Below are 17,572 nucleotides of genomic sequence, written 5' to 3'. Positions count from 1 at the left end.
AAGAAATACAAAAATACAAGCCCACTAAAAATGAATAGAAAACGAAACAACAGTTAAAGAGGGAGGCAACATTCTGGAAAGCGAGTTGAAACTGAAACCTAACTGCCTGAACCGGCTGGGGAGGCAGAGCTGCCGAGAAGCAGGCTGATGGCGCTGAGGGTCAATAACCGGGTCGCCAGGTACCTCTGAAAGTGAGAACCTAAGTGAGCCTAAAAACAGGAGAGACCAGTGAAAGCCTGTATGGAAAACAGAGTTCCCGGACCCCTTTCCCCACCAATTCAGCTAGGCAGTCACCCTCCCTAAACCTGAACAGGAGAGTTCATTTTTAGACTCTGGATAGATTCGACTACACCTGGGGATTTCAGGCACAGCTGAGGGTAGTGATAAGGCACCATGCAGATCCAGGAAGATAAGTGGAAGTCTACATCAGGAACTGTGACAAGTCACTGGCCCCCCACCCCACTCACCTTCCCTCATTTGAGTCCTAGCACACAGTTCAGCCTGCTGGTACTTCATGCAGAAAGGAACACAATTTGAGGAGAGCCTCAGACAGAAAAGCCAGATATCAAAACATGCAGAGAAAAAAAATAACTGACAAGCTCATCCTAAAATGCGTAAGAAAATGCAAGGGATCCAAAATAGCCAGAATAATCCTGAAAAAAAAAAAGAAAAACAAAGTTGGAGGATTCAGGTTTCCTAATTTCTAAACTTACCACCAAGCCACAGTAATCAAGACCATGGAGTACAGGCATAAAGACAGACGTACAGAGCAAGTAAAGAAAATTGAGAATCTACAGACAAACCCATACTTTTTCGTCCAATTGATTTCAGACAAGGGTGCCGAGACAATTCAGCAGAAATAAGAGCAATAGTCTTTTCAGCGAATGGTGCTAGCACAATGGGTATGCGTGCGCAAATGAAGGTGGGCCTGTGCCTCACACCTGATACAAAAATGAACTCAAAACGGATCAAAGACCAAAATATAAGGGCAAAAACTATAAAACTCAGAAAAAAACGAAAGGCATAAATCTTCATGACTTTAAGTCAGGAAATGGTTCCTTGGACATGCTTTGAAAAGCACAAATAAATAAAAACAAGATAAATTTGTCTTCATCAAAATTAAAATTTTCTGTGCTTTAGAGGAGACCATCAAGGAAGTGAAAAGACAACCCAACGAATGAGAGAAAATATTTGCAAAGCATGTATCTGATAAGACTCGTATCTAGAATAAAGAACGTTTACAACTCAGTAATAAAAAGCCAAATAATACAACTTAAAAAGAAATGCGCAGGGGCACGTGGGTGGCTCAGCTGGTTAAGCGTCCACCTCTTGGTTTCAGCTCTGGTCACGATGTCACAATTCGTGAGTTCGAGCCCACAATCCGCTCTGCACGGACTGTGGAGACCGCTTGGGATTCTCTCTCTCTTTCCCTCTCTCTCTCACTCTCAAAATAAACTTTTTTTTTTAATGGGCAAAGGATCTAAACAGACATTTCTCTAAAGAAAAGATTAAAAAAAAAAAACAATATATGAAAGGATGCACAACCTCACTGGTCACTAGTGAAACGCAAACATTTTAAAACCATACTGAGATACCCCTTCACACAAACTAAAATGGCCAAAATCAGAAAGTATACAAGAACAAATGACAGCAAGAACTTGGAGAAATCAGAATCCTCAAATAATGCTAGCAAGAAATGAAAAATGGTGCACAACTTTGGAAAACATCTTGGCAGTTCCTCAAAAAGTGAAACAGAATCAGGGCGCCTGGCTGGCTCAGTCAGTGGAGCACGTAACTCTTGGTCTTGGGATTGTGAGTTCGAGCCCCACGTTGGGTTAAAGATTACTCGAAGATAAAATATTTTTTAAAAAGTTAAATAGAATTTTAAGACCCTGCAATTCCATTTCTAAGTGTATGCCCAAAAGAACAAATGTGCATAGGAGGATTATTCAGAATTTAAAAAGGGGAAACAACCCAAATGTTCATGAACTGAGAAATGGATAAGAAAATGCAGTATATCCTTACAATAGAATATTCTTTGGTGAAAAAAGGAATGAAGTGCTGTTTCATTCTGCAATATGGATGACCTATGAAAACTTGACACTAAGTGAAAGAAAAGAAAAAAAAGGAAGCAGGCAAAAAGGCCCGATTATTATATGATTTCATTTATACAAAATACTTAGAATAGGCAAATCTGTGGAAAGAGAAAGGAGATCAGTGGTTGCCTAGGGCTGAGAGGGTCAGGGGGTGGAGTGACTGTTAATGGGTAAAAAGTTTCTCTCGAGGTGATGAAATGTTCTGCAAATAGACAGTAGTAAGTAACAACTACACAAACTTTGTGAAAAGGCTAACATTCGCTGAAATACCACTTCAAAGCGGTGAATTGTAAAGTATATGAATTATATCTCTTTTTAAAAAGCTTATAGTTAAATGAAACAGAGATCAAAAATAGTCTCAAAACAATTCAGAGATAAAATATTGCACCTAGGAAATAAGAACAGAATGTAATTTTAAAGGAAGGAAGGAAGGAAGGAAGGAAGGAAGGAAGGAAGGAAGGAAGGAAGAAAGGAAGGGGCACCTGGGTGGCTCAGTCGGTTAAGCAGCTGACTTCAGTTCGGGTCATGATCTCGCAGTCTGTGAGTTCGAGCCCCACCTCAGGCTCTGTGCTGACAGCTCAGAGCCTGGAGCCTGTTTCAGATTCTGTGTCTCCCTCTCTCTGCCCCTCCCCGTTCATGCTCTGTCTCTCTCTGTCTCAAAAATAAATAAACATTAAAAAAATTTTTTAAAAATAAATAAATAAAGGAAGGAAGGAAGGCAAGCAGGCAGGAAGGTGGGAAGGCAAGCTGGCTGGGTGGTTGACTCAGAGAATAAGAAACTGCTCTTAGAAAGGACAGTGCTGACAGAAAAAAACAAAGCTGATAAAGTGAAGACACACGCTAAAAAGTAGAACCAAAAGAAAAAGAATAGGAGAAAAACAACTTTTTTAAAATAGAGAATTTATTTTAAATGTCCACTGTCCAACTTAGAGTAAGTCCAGAAATAGAGAAGGGGGAAAAGGGGGAAAGAAATCAGCACAGATATGTTACAGAAGATTTTTCTTAAGTTGAAGTACATACAGTTCCAGACAGAAAGAACCCAAGGAGTGCACAGAACAATGGATGAGAAAAAAAAAAACCACTCTAATGCACAATGCCATGAAATTTCAGAACAGGAGAACAAAGGGTAAACAAGCTTCCTGTCACATTTACAAACAAGAGGAATCGGAGCAGCATCAGACTTCCAGACAGTAATACTAAATGCAAGAAGCCAATGCAACGCTCTCAGATTTTAGATAAAATTATTTTCAATCTAGAATTCTATGACCAAAAAAAGGCATCAATCAAATATGGCTGGAAAATAATGGTGTTTTCAGATTTGTAATCTCAAAAAAATTCCTCCCAAACTGCTTTCCTCAGGAAGCTACTGAAAGATGTGCTCCAGGAGAGTAAAGAAGAAAGAGGATGGATAGTGGGGATTCACATGGGAAAGACAAAAGGAATTCTGAGATGAATGATGAAAAAATCCCAAGGTATTACAGTGTAACAGCCCAAAAACCAATCAGTCCAGACCAGAGAGTTTATACGAAGTGTTACCTCTAGATGAAAGAATGAAAACGGAAGAAAAATTACACGATGCATCTGATGCACTTAAAAAAGGAGAACTTTAGCTCTATCACAATGTTTGGTGCAGGGGTGCCTGAGTGGCTCAGTCAGTTAAGCATCCTTGATTTCGGCTCAGGTCATGATCTCACAGTTCATGAGTTTGAGCCCCACAATGGGCTCGCCTACTTGGGATTCTCTCTCTCTCTCTCTCTCTCTCTCTCTCTCTCTGCCCCTCCCCACCTGCGAGTGCTCAGCCAGGCACTCTCTTTCTTATAAAGGACTCTGAGTTGAAAGGGTCTCTCTCTTTTTTTTTTTAATGTTTAATTTTTTGAGAGAGATACAGTGAGAACCAGGGAGGGACAGAGAGAGAGGGAGACACAGAATCCCAAGCAGGCTCCAGGCTCTGACAGCATAGAGTGCGACATGGGGCTGGAATTTACAAACCATGAGATCAAGCCAAAGTCAGATGCTTAACCAACTGAGCCATCCAGGCGCCCTGCATTCTCTCTCTCTTTCTGTCTCTCTCACGCTCCCTCTCAAAGTAAATAAATAAACAAACATTAAAAAGAAAAAGTTTGGTGCAGAATTAGTGACAGGAACACAGAAAACTATGCAAATGAAAAATCAGGAAATAAGTAGTAACAGCAAAAGTTTTATGAAAGGAAATGTAATCCTAATAAACTATGTGGCTCAGCTGTGAATAAAATTTATAATTATAGTAGCATAAACCATTTAATCAAAACTTGTGATGTGGGAATACTCAGAAGATCAGGGTAGAATATGTGTTTGTGGAGACTGGCCAGAAAGAGAGCTAAATCCTCACCTTCGGTAAGTTAAAAGACAGTAAACAAAACTGACAAGCTAAAAAATAACAGTATAAGGATGTCACTCAGAAAGGCAGAAGTTGGGGTGCCTGGCTTCCCCAGTCAATAGAGCATGTGACTCTTGATCTTGGGGTCATGAGTTCAAGCCTCATGTTGGGAGTGGAGCTACTTTAAAACCAAAACAAAACAAAACCAAAAAATGCAGAATACCATAAAAAAAAAAAAAAAAAAAAAAACCGTTGAAAGTCATGAACTCTATAGAGCAAGAATCAAGAACAAAGAGGGGTGAAGCTAGGAAATGCTGTTGCGTTACAAGTCTTGTAATGCTATTTGGCTTTTTAAACTATGTGCATGTATTATTTTGGTCATAAATAAAATTTAAATTCAGAAAAGGAAAAGACTTCTCTTCAAATCAGGTCATAGGATGATGTCCTTGTTTAATTTTAATAAGAACATCCCGTCTACATTCAATTAGAGTAGTGGGTTGAATTGTAGCACCCAAAAAGGCATGTCTAAGCACCAACCCCCTGGAACCTGTGAAGGTGACCTCGCTTGAAAACAGGGTTTTGCAGATGCAATTAAGTTACAGATATCAAGATAAGATCACCTTGAATTGAGTGGGTCCAGCATCCTTTTAAGAGACAGAGGGGAAAAGACACAGACACAGGACAGGAGGCCATGTGAAGACTGAGCAGAAATCAGAATCCTACAACTCCGAGCTAACAAACACCTAGAGCCACTAAAAGAGGCAAAAAAAGAATTCCCCTCAACCTCCCCACCTCCACCCCAGCCTAGAGGGATGAAGCCCTGTTGATCCTGACCCCTTAATTTCAAACTTGTGGCCTCCAGAACTGTAGAGAAATACATTCACTTAGTTTTAAACCATCAGGCTTGTGGCAATTTGTTACACAGATAAGGAGAAGGAAACTAATACAATGAGCAACAAAGACTTTGGAAGATGTTAACCTCAACTGCCATCAGGCTGAAACTGCAAGTCCTTCTCTAAGAACACATCCTTTGGAGGCCCAACTCCCCCAGGACCACAGTAACTTCCTCCCAAAAATAAGCCCCTATAGTCACAGGGGCCATGGTCTTGCTCAAACTGTTTCTTAGTTGTGATTCCAGACACAAAAGAGAATCCTAAACATATTATGCTTTATCTCATGATTTTTAAAAAAAATGAGTATTTTTCACGCTCTGTCTCAAAACAATTTTTGATCCCACTACTGACACAGCGAGTGATTAGCTTTAGAGAATTAAGAATAAGGTTAACTATTTTAATGAAAAGTCAGAGGATGAAGCAAGGAGAGCTACAATGGAAGAGTAGCAGGCAGCCTATCTCCAGTCTTCCCAGGAAAGCTTTACGATCTCCCTCCTCCTTTCCACCTCTTTCCTTTTCTGCTTGGCTAGGCCCCTCCCCCCCCACCCACCCCCCCCACCCCCACCGGCCAATTTCTTCCTCTTCCCTGCAGTGACAGGGGCACGCCTCAGGCCCTGCAAGGGTATCTCCGGAGGGCTCACAACCAAAAAGGAGGCTGGACTCCAGCTCAGAGTTAGACTGTGGTACAACCTGAACTACCAGCTTGCAGGGGGGGTTATCAGCTCCACACTGAAGGTAACAAATAAAGCCCTTACACCTTTCATTTTAAATAAGAAACTAAATAAATAAGTAGGGGTGCTTGGCTGGCTCAGTCCAGAGAGCATGCGACTCTTGATCTTGGGTTGAAAGTTCGAGTCCCACATCGGGTATAAAGATTACTTAAAAATAAAATCTTAGGGGCGCCTGGGTGGCTCAGTCGGTTGAGCGTCCGACTTCAGCTCAGGTCATGATCTCATGGCTTGTGAGTTCGAGCCCCGTGTCAGGCTCTGGGCGGACAGCTCAGAGCCTGGAGCCTGCTTAGGATTCTGTGTGTGTCTCTCTCTCTGCCCCTAACCTACTCACATTCTGTCCCTGTCTCTCTCAAAAATAAATAAACATTAAAAAAAAATTTTTTTTTAAATAAAATCTTTAAAAAAAGATAATAAATACATAAAAAGCCAGCTTTCTTTGCCTATAATCCACAAGTGGTTAAAAGACAAGAAACTCTTGGTTAAGGTAGTAACTGCTTAGTTCTTCTCATTAGCAAAATTAAACACGTCAAGGGTCCACCAACAGGTTCATAGTTGCCAGAGATATCCAGAAAGACAACAAAGATCTATCATAATCCTTTTAAGTTAAAATATTTGAAATACCTGAGATCAAAAAAGCAGGGAGAACATGTTTCAGTGTATTCTCCTGGGAACAGAGGGAGCTGAATAACGTGTGGTGCTGTGACACCAGAAGATGGGAGGACAGTAGCTGCTGTCACCTGCACTGAAATCTTCACTTGATCTCCACAGAACGGAGAGGGTACAATGAAAACAGGACTGGGTGGTTCTTTATTTTTAATATTGTTGAAATATAATTCACATACCATAAATTCACCCTTTTAAAGCATACAATTTAGTATATTCAAAGTAGTGCAACCATCACCACTATCTAATTCCATAACATTATCATCACCCCAAAAGAAACTCCATACCCGTTAGCGGTCACCCCTCATTCCTCTCTGCACAGAGCCTCTGGCAACCACTGATTGACTTTCTGACTCTATTGTCTATTCTAATGTCTATTCTGGACATTTCAAATACATGGAATTATACAATATGTGGATATATGACATTTTGTTTACCCCTTCATCAGTTGATGGACAACTCAACATTTAGGTTGTTAGGATGGGTTGATTCTTGAAGCCAGGAGAGCATAATGGTCAAGGTCACCTTCTGCAGGAAGGCAGCCAGCCTCTGACTAAGCCCCTTCCAGACCCTCTTACTCACCCTGCCCAGTTCAGAGCCACGGTAACTGTTTCAATAATACTTAAGACCCCACTCTGTGCCAAGTCCTGGAAATACAAAGGTGAATGTCACAGGGTCCCTCTGGGACCTCGGATTTCTTGCTCTGAGAGACCCCAGTGAAATAAGTCTTCCAAAAGCTTTTGGCAAAAGAAAGCAACCACACGTCAGATTTAGCAAGCAAACTACAGCTCTTAGAACATCTGAAGCACCTGGTCCTTTTTATCACCCAACTTCAACAAAAACCTTTCAGCCAATCTTGAAGAGGTAAATAGGTTTAACCACTCCCTAGCTTTTGAGTGATACTGAACAAGTTACTTACCCTCTCTAAATCTCAATTCTTTATCTGTGAGATGAAGCTAATAATGTTACTTACAAGATTACTGTAAGGATTAAATGAGTTCTGTCAAGTAAAACAGCACAGAGTAAGTGCTTCAAGTATTAACTACAAACTAAGCTAGTCCTTTTTTTTTTTTTAATGTTTATTTATATGAGAGAGAGAGAGAGAGAGAGTGTGAATGGGGGAGGAGCAGAGAGAGAGATGGAGACAGAATCCGAAGCAGGCTCCAGGCTCTGAGTTGTCAGCACAGAGTCCCACGTGGAGTTTGAACCCACGAACCTGAGCCAAAGTCGGACACTTAACTGACCGAGCCACCCAGGCGCCCCCACGCTAAGCTGGTTCCTGATGCTAAAATTCTAAGCTCTGTAATTCCTCAAATTCTTGACTCAGCCTTGAGTGAAGAAACCACTGAACGCTGATCTCAAGGTAGCAGATGAGCCAGGGAAGAGCAAAAACTACTCACCAGCACCAAGATTTTAATTTTAATTAGCCAGTTGTGGAAACAGGCAGAGCTTCTCATTTATAATTATAGATCCACCCATGGTATTCACTTCTTGAAAAATGCGGAAGAAAGGGGTCTGTTCAAAACAATTCCTCCTTTCCTTCACATTCTCATGCTTTTCCAGTTATTTCCAACACTAATTCTTCTTTCTTGGCCTCTCTCCTGCAGCCAGCATTGAGTTACCTTCCATTCTCCAAAGGTCCATATTGAAAAACAATCAAACAGAACGGAACTTTGCCAAATGACATGCGTACAAAGACCAAGTACATAAAAAGAGAGAGGGAAAGACAGGGGAGGGCCTATCTTTGGGAGCACAGTGGAATTACAGGCTAATAATAAAAGAGACTGGAAAGCAGATCTCACAACAAAACGGAAGCAAAAGGCATGAGTGACCCAGAGGAAGGAGACACCTGCCCCAGGTCAGGACTGCTGAGTCTTAGTGTTTGGCATTTTCCTGGAAGTAGTTATTAACACTTCACTTAAATCATTGAGTGTTTACAAGCTTGTGGGGAAAAGTAAGGGACTAGAACTTTTGTCTCAATTTTTTTTTAATGTTTGTTTATTTTTGAGAGACAGAGTGCAAGCCGGGGAGGGGCAGAGAGAGAGAGAGACAGAATCTGAAGCAGGCTCCAGGCTCCAAGCTGTCGGCACAGAGCCTGATCCGGGGCTCAAACCTACGAACTGTAAGATCATGACCTGAGCCGAAGTTGGACACTTAATAGACTGAGCCACCCAGACGCCCTAGGACAGGAACTTTCTAAAAAAGATTCAGTTAGTTCTTTTTAAGGGAAACAAGATCTTCCCTTTCATTCCCACCTCTCAGAAATTCCAGAATCTGTAACAGTCCAAAGTGACTCAAAATCACTCCAAACCAGCTCACTAATTTGATTCCAATGGGAGTTCATGGTCGTGTATCCACTACCACACATCTCCTAATGAAAGCATGAGATCTAAACTCAGAAGACCAAGATTCAAATCCCAGCTCTTTCATGTCTTGGCTACAAGACCTCACGCACATCACTTCACCTCAGTGGGGTCCCATTTTAAATCTATAAAACAGAATAGCCAACAAACAATAGGCATTTGATACATGTCAGGTAAGACTAATATTTAAACATTAAAAACTCATTACCCATCCTTCCAGGCTGTGTCTTTCCCATCGTTCTTGGAGGTCTCTAAATTGGTTACCAACCCAGAAAGGCAGACTAACTCCAGAAATTAGTACTCAAATTGATTTCAGTGGCACCACAAAGATGTACGCCTTGAAGAGTAGTCTCCTCAAGGAAAAAAAAAAAACAAATTAGTGGGGCACCTGGCTGGCTCAGTCAGTAAAGCATGTGATTCTTTTTTTTTTTTTTTTTTTTTTTTTTCAGAACCCTCTTTAAGTATTTTACTGACAAAATGTAGAGCGTGCGATTCTTGATCTTAGGGTCATGACTTCAAGCCCCACTTTGGGCATGGAGCCTATGTAAAAAAAATAATAATTTTTTGAAAATAGCTTGTTGTTTTCAAAAGGATCTTTAAACGAAAAGTGAAAAGGAAAGAAAATCAAGTTCACCAAGATATACTACAATGCTTTGCTGTGTTTAAAATACCTAGTAGTGTAACAGTATAACCTGAGATTTTATTACAAAATTTAACTTCCTGCACGAAGCACTCCTCTTGGCTATGTACCAACACTACTCCGTAAGTGACTTCGCCTAGTGTCTTAACTCTCAACACTGTCCACCTGCTAACCACTTCCACAAGTACCTCTTTCACCCAGGCCTGTCTCCAGAATTCCCTAACTGCCCCACACACTTTCCACTGGATTTCTATTAGACATGTTAAAATCAATGTCAACAAAATTGAGCCCCAGCCCCTGTTCCTCCTACAGTCTTCCCCTTTTCAGTTTAATGATAATTCCACATTCTATATCCACAACGCTTGTGGACTATACTTCAAAATATACCCAGGGCCTGACCACCTCTACCACCTCCATCTCTCCCACCCCGCCCTCCTTCGCTTGGATCATAGTGATAGCCTCGGAACTTGATTCCCCGCTTCTAGCTCTGCCCCTCTGTGCTCTTTCTCTGCACCATAACCAGACTGAGATAAAAAGCAAGATATGTCTTCTGCACTCCACTGCTCAAAACCCTCCAATGACCCCAACTCACTGAGTAACAGCCACCATCCTTACAATAGGCCAGAAGGCCCTCCATGACCTGCTCATCTCTCCCATTGTCCCCAACACCTCTTTGACCTCACTCTTCTACTCCCCCTCACCCACACCCCTCCAGCCACCGTAGCCTCCTAGCTGGCCCACAAACCTACCGGCGGTGCTCCTTCTTAGGGCTACTCAACTCTGCCTGAAGCACTGACACAGCTCCCACCCTCAGCTCCTTCAGATCGTTACTCAACAGTCACCTTCCCAGGAAGGCTTCTCTCTAAAGACTCTAAGGGAAACTGCAACCCCAGCCAACACTCCACACCACATGCCACTTCCCTCCTTCATTACAATATAATATGCACTTCATGTGGTTATCTTGTTTATTGCTCCTTGCCCCACTAAAATGTGAGATCCACAAGGGCAGAGATTTTTGCTTTTCTTGTGTATTATATTCCCAGTGTTTAGAATAGCACTGTCCAATATAATCTTTAATTTTCAAGAAAACACATTTTTAAGGTGTTTTTTTTTTTTTTCGTTTTTATTTACTTTTGAGAGAGAGAGACAAACAGCAAGAGAGCACAGGGGAGGTGCAGAAAGAGAGGGAGACAGAGGATCCGAAGCAGGCTCTGCGCTTACAGCAGAGAGCCCGACACGGGGCTTGAACCCACAAACTGTGAGACCAACTGAGCCATCCAGGTGACCCACAAGGAAACACATTTTAAAAAGTAAGAAGAAACAGGTGAGGGGCACCTGGGTGGCTCAGTCGGTTGAGCGTCCAACTTCAGCCCAGACCATGATCTCATGGCTTGTGAGTTCCAGCCCCACATTGGGCTCTGTGCTGACAGCTCAGAGCCTGGAGCCTGCTTCAGATTGTGTCTCCCTCTCTCTCTGCCCCTCCCCCACTCATGCTCTGTCTCTCTCTCTCTCTCTCTCTCAAGAATAAACATTAAAAAAAAGAAAAAGAAACAGGTGAAATTAATCCAATTACATTATTATATTTAACCCAATAAACTTAAAATGTTTTTGCATATAGTACATATTGATACTATATTAATAGTATGCTTGTTATAACATTAAAAAAAAAAATCAATGACATCTTTTACCCTTTTTTTTCATACTGACTCTTGAAAATCTGGTGTGTATTTTGTACTCATAGCATCTCTCTAGTACTCAACTATATTGGACAGTACAACTGTAGCACAGTGCCTGGCCCAGAGCAGCACTCACACATATTCCTTGAATGAAAGACTGTTTTCCCAGGAAGAGGCATCTAGGGCATAGTAGTTTTTTAAACGTCAACTGCATTCTACATTCACAATCTTTGGTGTGATATATATATTATTTTTTCCTTAAAATATTATACTTTTTACGCTTGAAAAAATACTTTTAAAATACAACTTTATATTGCTTCTATAAATGAGAGAGAATGGGTCTAAAGCTAAAAGGCCTGGGCTTCAGTCCCTGCTCAGTCATTCATTCACTAGTCTGGGATGAATCTAAAGTATGGACTCCACCAAAACTGTTTCTTCATCTGTGGAACAGGGATAATACTGCCCTTCACAGGATCATGGTGAAAATTAAATGAGATGTTGATATAAGCTGTCTGTAACTGAGAAAGTCATCATTAAGTAAAAGAGACTAAGAAGCCAACCCAAGCTTTTCTCCTATGCCTATCATTTCCACATGGACCAATAATACAAAAAATGGCAAGGCAGTCTGACAAGAGCTAGGTCTCAAGTTCAAAAGCCTTGTCCTCCGCTTATAGCTACGTGACCTTTAGAAAGTCATGCATTCACCAAACGTTTACCAAGTGACTACAGGTACTAGGGTAGCAGCCAAACAAGATATGAACCCTACCCTTGAAGGATGTGCAGTCTAGGAGGAAGAAAGAGACAAGGAAACAAGAAAACAATAAATTGTTTTTAAAAATCAAGCCACTCTCTCTTAGGTCTGTTTGCTCATTATGAAATGGGAATAATACCTTCCCAACATAACCCAAAAGGCTGCTACAGAAGTTAGTTTTTAAATGTTTGTCAAATACTTCAATAACTTTAACTCACGTTTTTTGTTTTTTTATAATTTTGTAAATGTTTACTTATTTTTGAGAGAGAGAGTGAGAGCGCTAGCAGGGTAAAGGCAGAGAGACAGCCAGAGGGTCCAAAGCAGGCTCTGCGCTGACAGCAGAGAGCCAGATGGAGGCTTGAACTCAGAACTCTAAGATTGTGACCTGAGCTGAAGTCGGGCACTCAATGGAGTCACCCAGGCACCCCTTTAACTGTGAAGCATAGTCATTTTTTCCCCCTACTTGTAATCCAAAACGACTCTGGCTCCTGTGACTGTCCAGTTTGAACATTCACTCCAGTTATATCACATCCATGAAATTCATTTCACTTCGGCAAATTTTAGTAAGCATGCAGAAAAAAAGGATGAGCAGCTTTAACACAGGTATTTAATACTGAAATAATGATCCAGGTCACAATTCTAAGGAACACAACCCAGACCTCTCAGTTACCCTACCTACTTACAGTGTGTCAAGATAAGCAATCATAGGGTAAGGGAAACTGAACAATTTAAATTGAAGAAAGAGGAAAAGTCATAAAGCAGTAGAGACACTGTGTCCAAGATTTCTGCAGTGTTGCTGAGGTAATGCTGGGCTAGGTCGTGGTCAACAATTTAGGCTAAAAGCCATTTTATGGCCAGAGTAAAGTGCCCACACTCCTTTTTTAAGCCTCGAAGTTGATCAGATCTGGGAAAAACTCAAAGAAAGATGATCTGAAGGGCTAGGTTCCCAAGAAGTGGAACCCTACCCAACCAGGACAAAGTGGGTGTGACGAAAGCAAAATGATCAAGATTCTGTGATCCTTCCTGAAGTTCAAAAACTGAATGGGACCCAAATCAAAGTCTGGTGTAACAACCATTCCCAAAGAAGTAGGAAGGAAGAGACTCTCAGATGGGGTTCACACCGCATCTTCTTCCTGATTTCTCCTTTCCCTCCTTGTCATATTCTCAGGAGCCCCCTTCCAGCTCGGTCCCAAGTCGCCCCTTCCTCCAGTCCCGATCCCTCCACAAAGGTCACGCCTCTTCATCCCTGGCACCAAAGCTCCTTTCCCCCTTCCGGCAGGACCTGACGCCCGCCGCAACCCTGGCCGCCTCCGCGTCCACTTCTAAGAACCCCCGCGCGCGGCCCGCCGTGCGCCCACCCCGCTCGGGCGGGAGCCGGGACACCCCTCCTCGGAGGCCGGAACCGCCGCGCCAGGCCCCTCCCACAGGAAGCCGCCGCCCCCCGGCGCCCGGGCTGCACCGCCCGGCCCACCACGCGCGGCCCGCCGCCCGCCGCCCACCCCGCGCCCCCGGCCCGCCCGCGCGCCGAGCCCCCCGCGCCCATCGCGCCGGCGCTCGCTACCTGCCGCGGCCACAGAAGCGGCGCCCAACTCCGCTCCCACTTCCGCCTTCCACCGCCCGCACTCGGGCCGGGTCACGTGACCGCGCGCGGTCACCTGACCCGGAAGAGGCTGGCCAGAGCTGCAGGTGTGGGCAACCTAGGCAGGGCCTGGGTACATTTGTCCCGGAGTCGGCCTTCTTACCATTCCTGTGTTGGAAAGTGGAAGGGCTTTCCACTCGCTAGCTGATCCCGGAGCAAGCAAATAAGTTGAAGGCTCACTGTGTGCCAGGCGCTTCATTCACTCCCGTCAACCTCGGAGGCGGGTCTGTCATTAGTTCCATTTTACAGGTGAGAGGAGGCCAATCAAGTCAACAAATATTTACTGAGCTCCTTAAGGTTACGCAGTAAATACAGACGCCCAGTTAAATTTGAATTTCAGATAAACTGCTATGCAATATATAGATATCCCCTAAATACTCCACGGGACATATTTATACATTATATAAATATGTCCACGGGACATATTTATACTAAAAAAAAGTGTTTTTTGTCTGAAAATTTTAGTTGGGCATTTTGCATTTTTACTTGCTGTATCTGGCAACCCTATGCCTACCAGGTACCAGGTACCAGGCACCATTCTGGACTCTAGAAACACAGAAGTAGTCTTTATGGAGCATCTGTTTTTGTGACATAAAGCAAAGGTAGGAAAGCTTCAAAAACCCCAGGCTGGGTCCATAAAGTGCCTCACCACACCAAACCAACCCCCGTTTCCTTAATCTACAAAGCAGATAGAATGTTATTAATTATAAAGAACATTTCAAATCAACAGTCTGTAATAATAGTATGGAGCTTCAGCTTTGACAGTTCAACGAAGACTCTAATTCTTCACTTTTAATCACTTTATTTAAAATTAATACTATTTGGAGTGCCTGGGTGGCTCAGTCCGTTAAGTGTCTGACTCTTGATTTCAGTTCAGGTCATGATCTTAGAGTTTCGTGAGTTCCAGCTCCACATCAGGCAGTACAGAGCCTGCTTGAGATTCTCTCTCTCTCTCTCTCTCTCTCTCTCTCTCTCTCTCCCTCTCCCTCCCTCTCCCTCGCTCTCTGCCCCTCCCTCATTCACTCTGTCTCTGTCTCTCTCAAAGTGTATAAACTTAAAAAAAAAACCTTTAAATAAATAAATGAAATACTAATCACATAATTAGCCTTAAGCACTACAAACTATCCTGTTATTTTGGAGTTTTTGAGTTTAGATGGATCCTATTATGCATGCAAATTAAATTCGTTGAGTACTTAGTCTCTACTGTTCCTATTCCCATTCCAAATCCAGGAGATGGCATTTCAAGGAGATACAGCCCTCTCTTGTAGAGACACGGTTCTAAAGGTGCGATGATGAGAGAATTGGAAAGCAGGGGGCTGACACTCTCCGGGAGCCAAAGCATCGGTCCCCTGGCTCAAGCCTCTTTTGTTTTTGCAAATTGTCTGATAACAGCAAGCACATACAATGTAGCATTTGACATCCTGACAGGTCCTGCACCTGCAGTGTATTCCATACCGGGTCATGAGTACATCTGGTGCCAGACAAAACATTCTTATCCCAGGCCTGGCGCCTGTATCATGTCCTTCTGGAGAGAACGAGCAGTCCTGGCCACCTTCTGTCCTGGGAACGAAACTGCTTTCAGTTTCTTGGTGCTCTCTCCCTTTCCTTCAGGACATTCTTAGGGTGCCTCTGGCTTCTTGTTCCCCAACACTCTCATCCTATCTTGAGCCCTACATTAATTCCTATTAAAACTATTTATAAAACTATTTAAAACTTCTCTAGTTCCACTGAAGGGAGTTATACTAATTCCATTCCAGAGGAATTGGGAAAGGATTCCTTGACTTGGTGGTATTTAAGTAGATGTTCACTAAAAGAAAAGACCAGGCAAGCATGCTCACGATTGTGCATTAAAGGAGTAAAACCTGGGGCGCCTGGGTGGCTCAGTCGGTTGGGCATCCGACTTCGGCTCAGGTCATGATCTCTCGGTCCGTGAGTTTGAGCCCCGCATCGGGCTCTGGGCTGACAGCTCAGAACCTGGAACCTGTTTCGGATTCTGTGTCTCCCTCTCTCTCTGACCCTCCTCTGCTCATGCTCTGTCTCTTTCTGTCTCAAAAATAAACAAATGTTAAAAAAAAATTTTTTTTTAATTAAATAAAGGAGTAAAACCTAATGAGTGTATGGTGATCTATGGGGCCTTACATGATCCCTCCTCACCTCATCTCCAATTACTCTTCCCCTCGGTACTCTGCTTCACCCACTCTGGCTTGGGGCTTCAGGACTGGATTTTCCCTTTGCCTGGAAAGCTCTTTCCCCTGGTAGTCAGATAGCTGACCCCTTCATCTCTCATCAAATGTTTGCTCAACTATCACAGTGAAGCCTTTCCTGATCACCCTATTTAAATATGCAACCCATCTCTTACTCCCCCTCCTACCAGCCTCCTTCCTGCTTTATTTTTTTCTTCATATTTCTACATACTTATCACTATCTGACATATATGAATATATGCATATATGTGTATGTACCATGTTTCCTACTACAAGAATTGTGAAGATAGGAGCCATCTCCCAGCTCCTAAAGCAGTGCTCGGCCCACAGAAGGTCTCTTTAAACTGCTGAATGAATAGATTTCATCAACATTTATTGAGCTGTTGAACACATTGCTGTAGATCCTACAGTATAGGATATTTTTTTGAAAACACATACAGTAAATTCTGAAATGTTTTCATAAAAGTGTCCCTCAAAAGTTACAAATTAAATTGAAATGGTCATTTGAGGAAAAAGACCCCAAAACACAGTCCCTGACTTCCAACCTACATTAAAAAGACACCCAATTAATTATAGTGCAAAGGAGGAATAATAACTGCTTATGGAACAACAGAACTAAAATGTCCTGAAGTATAAGGGTGCCCAGGTGGCTCCATTAGTTAAGCAGCTGACTTTGGCTCAGGTCACGATTTCTTGCCTAGCGGGTTCAAGCCCTGTGTCAGGCTCTGTGCTGACAGTTCAGAGCCTGGAGCCTGCTTTGGATTCTATGTCTCCCTCCCACTCTGCTGCTCCCCTACTTGCACTCTGTCACTCTCTCTTTCTCTCAAAAAATGAATAAACATTAAACAAAATTAAAAAATAAAAAATGTCTTAAGTGTGATCATAAAGAAAAGCTCAAATCTGTCCTTGGGGAAAAATCTGATCTGAGTGATCAGAGACTGCTTTATAGAGGGGTCCACTGACCTGCTTCTTAGAGACTAAGTAAGTAATGATTGGTCAGCACAATTTTCTGGAAGAAAACAAAACGAGCAAAGACAGACAAAAAGTCTGTGAGACACTGCCAAGAGTATTCAAAGGAACTCTAGGATACTGAAGTATCACCAAAGTCAGGGAAGAAGAGACAATTCAGAAAGAGAAGATGGTCAGCGATGTCAAATTCTGCAGAGAAACAGAAAGCTGAGAAATAAAACCAAAAATTTTTTATGAACATTAGAAACAGCCTTCCACCATGTCATTTCAGGCAGGACAAGTAGGACAAAAGCCACTGGCTCTGGAGACTGAAGAGAACTTATGGTAAGAAAAACTGAGACAGATGTTTGGGGAAAGAAAGAGGATTTGGGCACCTGCGGAAGGGGACCTCCAGGGCACTGAAGGATTTTCGGAGGTAGGATGCATAAATTATAAAACAGGAATAAGACTTAAGACTTGACAGAGAAAGCTTAGAATAAATCAATGTCGCTGAAGATGAATGACAGAAAACCCACTTCAACATTCTGCCAAAATTCTCCAGCATGAATTTATAACAGGCCAGATATCATAATTATGCAATCTCCGATTTAA

The 17,572-nt window shown here is 42.5% G+C and overlaps 1 protein-coding gene across 1 annotated transcript in view; it reads right to left on the bottom strand.

Annotated features, from left to right (window-relative positions):
* The window catches only part of WWP2 (WW domain containing E3 ubiquitin protein ligase 2), a 149,877-nt gene extending 136,039 nt beyond the window's left edge, over positions 1–13,838 (bottom strand). Inside the window, exon 1 of the mRNA XM_019455404.2 lies at positions 13,731–13,838. The gene's annotated coding sequence lies outside the window, so the exon portion shown is untranslated. The remainder of the gene's footprint in view (positions 1–13,730) is intronic.
* Between the last annotated feature and the right edge of the window lie 3,734 nt (positions 13,839–17,572).

This window comes from Panthera pardus, unplaced genomic scaffold (assembly GCF_024362965.1).
Source record: "Panthera pardus isolate Hobbes unplaced genomic scaffold, ASM2436296v1 HiC_scaffold_19, whole genome shotgun sequence".
Taxonomy (NCBI): Eukaryota; Metazoa; Chordata; class Mammalia; order Carnivora; family Felidae; genus Panthera; species Panthera pardus.
Note: the sequence above shows the minus strand (reverse complement) of the source record. Positions and strands in the feature narration are given on the sequence as shown.